The sequence below is a fragment of the Eriocheir sinensis genome, chromosome 8 (assembly GCF_024679095.1).
Source record: "Eriocheir sinensis breed Jianghai 21 chromosome 8, ASM2467909v1, whole genome shotgun sequence".
In the NCBI taxonomy this organism is placed as follows: domain Eukaryota; kingdom Metazoa; phylum Arthropoda; class Malacostraca; order Decapoda; family Varunidae; genus Eriocheir; species Eriocheir sinensis.
In genome coordinates, this window is record NC_066516.1 from 13,899,631 (window position 1) to 13,903,273 (window position 3,643).

Genomic DNA, 3,643 nt, shown 5'->3' on the forward strand with positions numbered 1-3,643 from the left:
TCCTCCTCCTCCTCCTCCTTATCCTCCTCGTCCTCCTCCTCCTCCTCCTCCTCCTCCTCCTTCTCCTTTTCCTCCTCCTTCTCCTTCTCCTTCTTCTCCTCCTCCTCCTCCTCCTCGAACTAGGATTAAAATCCACACTTTCTAAATTTGCTGACGACACCAAGGTGGGAGGGAAGGCCCTCACGACAGCTGACTGCGAAATCATGCAGAGAGACCTGGACCACATCACACAGTGTTCGGAATAGTGGCAGATGTCCTTCAACATTACCAAATGTAAAGTAATGCACATCGGGTCCAGAAATAGCAACCACACATACTACAAGGATGGGGAACCACTACAGGCAGTGCAGGAGGAAAGAGACCTCGGAGTCACCATCAGCAGTGACCTGAAACACGTAAAACACTGCAAGTCCGCCTGTAAGAAAGCCAATACTATGCTCGGGCTCATAGCGAGGAACTTCGAATACTAGACGCCGGGAGTTGTGCTAACCTTGTATAATTCTCTGGTAAGCCCCCACCTGGAATACGCCGTGCAATTCTGGTCTCCTAACTACACGAAAAACATTGAATTACTCGAGAGAGTACAGCGACGCATTACGAAAATGATACCATCATTGAGAACGCAACCTTGCGACCCAAGCGACTCAACCTCTTCACGTTGAAAATGAGACGACTGCGGGGAGACATGACACAAGTCTGTAAGTACCTGAACAAGTTCAGCAATGTTGATCACTCCAAACTTTTCACGCTACAACCTAACCCGCGAACAGGAAACAACGGTAAAACAATTCAAGCCAAGCGATGCAATACGGTTATCGGCTGGAGTTATTTTCTGAACTGAGTCGTCCGCCACTGGAACAGCCTTCCTGCAGGAGTGGTTAGTGCGGAAACAATCAACTCCTTTAAAAACATACTGACCGTCACTTTGCTGCGTCGGGAGTGAACTAAACGTATTCACGAGTACGTGCAGTAGTGCTTTATCCTTCTCGCAAGCCACTCCTGTGGCTGACGGATTGATTAAATCTAAAAGCAGGCAGCCTCGCAATGAGCCAATAGCCTTTCTGCTGCCTGCTCGTCCATGTTTCCTCCTCCTTCTCCTCCTCCTCCTACACATTTCCAGGTTTTCCTCATTCACCTCTCTGTTATGCTCTAACTTTTTTAGATTTACTTCCTCTTTTCGTTCTTTACCTTTGATTTCTCCTCACTGCAAGTCCGCCTGTAAGAAAGCCAATACAATGCTTGGGTTCATATCGAGGAACTTCGAATACAAGACGCCGGGAGTTATGTTATCCTTGTATAATTCGCTGGTAAGGCCCCACCTGGAATACGCCGTGCAATTCTGGTCTCCAAATTACAGGAAAGACATTAAATTACTTGAGAGAGTACAGCGCCGCGCCACGAAGATGATACCATCACTGAGGACGAAGCCCTATGAAGAGCGACTCGAGCGACTCAACCTCTTCACGTTGGAAAAGAGACGACTGCGGGGAGACATGATACAAGTCTTTAAGTACCTGAACAAGCTCAGCAACGTTGATCACTCCAAGCTCTTCACGCTGCAAACTAACCTGAGAACAAGAAACAACGGAAAAACAATTCAAGCAAAGCAATGCAATAGCGACATCGGCAGGAGTTATTTCTGGAATAGAGTTGTTCGCCACTGGAACAGCCTTCCTGCAGAAGTGGTTAGCGCAGAGAGCATCAACTCCTTCAAGAAACGCATTGATCGCCACTTTGCTGCATCGGTAGTGAACTGAACGTTCCCAAGAGTAGGTACACAAGTGCTTTAATCCTTCCCTGCAAGCCACTCCTATGGCAAACGGATTGATTAAATCACTGAAAGCAGGCAGCCTAGTAATGAGCCAACAGGCTTTTTGCTGCCTGCTAGTCCATGTTTCCATGTTTCCTCCTCCTCCTCCTCCTCCTCCTCCTCCTCCTTCTCCTCTTCCTCCTCCTCCTTCACCGCCTCCACCTCTTTACTTTTTCTTGCTTCTCCTCTTACTTTGATGTATTATTTTTTCGCCTCCTCATTTTTCTCCTCCTCCTAATACTCTTCCTTCTCCTCCTCCTTTGGCCATAAGGTCACGCGGGGAACACATGCTATCGATTGTTGTTGTTGTTGTTGTTATTGATGATGATAATCTTCCTCTTCTTCTTCTTCTTCTTCTTCTTCTTCTTATTATTATTATTATTATTATTATTATTATTATTATTATTATTATTATTATTATTATTATTATTATTATTATTATTATTATTATTATTATCATTATTGTTATTCTTATTCTTGTTCTTCTTTCCAATCCTCTTTTTGTTTTTTCCTCGTAAAGTGTGTGTGTGTGTGTGTGTGTGTGTGTGTGTGTGTGTGTGTGTGTGTGTGTGTGTGTGTGTGTGTGTGTGTGTGTGCGTGCGTGTGTGTGTAAATCAAGAGGAAGAGGAAACTGTCATAATATCCTCTTACCATTTCATCCCATTCCCACAAATCTTCTTCCTTCCTTCCTCTCTTCCTTCCTTCCTTCCTTCCTTCCTTCCTTCCTTCCTATTGTACTGATCATCCTCCCTTCCTCTCTTCCTGTCTTCCTCCCTTTATATTATACATTCTTTCCTTTTCTCCTTTCTTTCCCTCATTCCTTTCTTCCTATTTTACTTTCTTCCCATCCGTTTCTTTTCTTCCTTCCTTCCTTCCATCCTTCCTGCCTTCCCTAGCTTTTCTTTCCTTTTCCTTCCCTCTTCCTTCCTTCCTCCATTCATTCATTTTTTCATTCTTTCCTTTCTTCCTTCATTCCCTTCTTGCTGTCTAACCCTCTTCCCTTTATTCTCCCTTCCTTCCTTCCTTCCTTCCATCCTTCCTGCCTTTCCTCGCTTTCCTTTCCTTTTCCTTTCTTCTTTCTTCCTTCCTCTATTCATTCATTCATTCTTTCCTCCTTTCCTTTCTTCCTGTCTAACCCTCTTCCCTTTCTTCCTCCTTCCTTCCTTCCTTCCTTCCTTCCTTCCTTCCTCCCTTCCATCCTTCCTGCCCTTCCTCGCTTTCCTTTCTTCTTTCTTCCTTCCTCTATTCATTCATTCATTCTTTCCTCCTTTCCTTTCTTCCTTCATTCCTTTCTTCCTGTCTAACCCTCTTCCCTTTCTTCCTCCTTCCTTCCTTCCTTCCTTCCTCCCTTCCTTCCTTCCTTCCTTCCTTCTTCTCTACTTGATGTGAGTGACGTGGATGGTCATTACAGTGTTTCTCTTCCTCTCCCTCCTTCTCTCCTTACGTCCTTCCTCCTATCTTCCTCTCCCCCTTCCTCCCTCTCTCTCTCTTCCTTCAACCACTCATTCCTATCCACCTACATCCTATTATCTCCTCCCTTTCCTCTGCCATCTATCCTTCCTTCCATTTCTCTCCCTCTTATTCTTTCTCTCCTCTTCCTTATTTATTCCCTCCTTCTTCGTCTTCCTTTCCTCTATCTCCTTTTGTCATTTGTTTTTCCTTCCATTCTTCGCCTCCTCTTCCTCTTCCTCCAATGCGTGAACTTGAGAGAGAGAGAGAGAGAGAGAGAGAGAGAGAGAGAGAGAGAGAGAGAGAGAGAGAGAGACAGAATTTCACTACCATGTCTGTTGGAGGTCTTAATATCCATCATTCCTCCTCCTCCTCCTCCTCCTC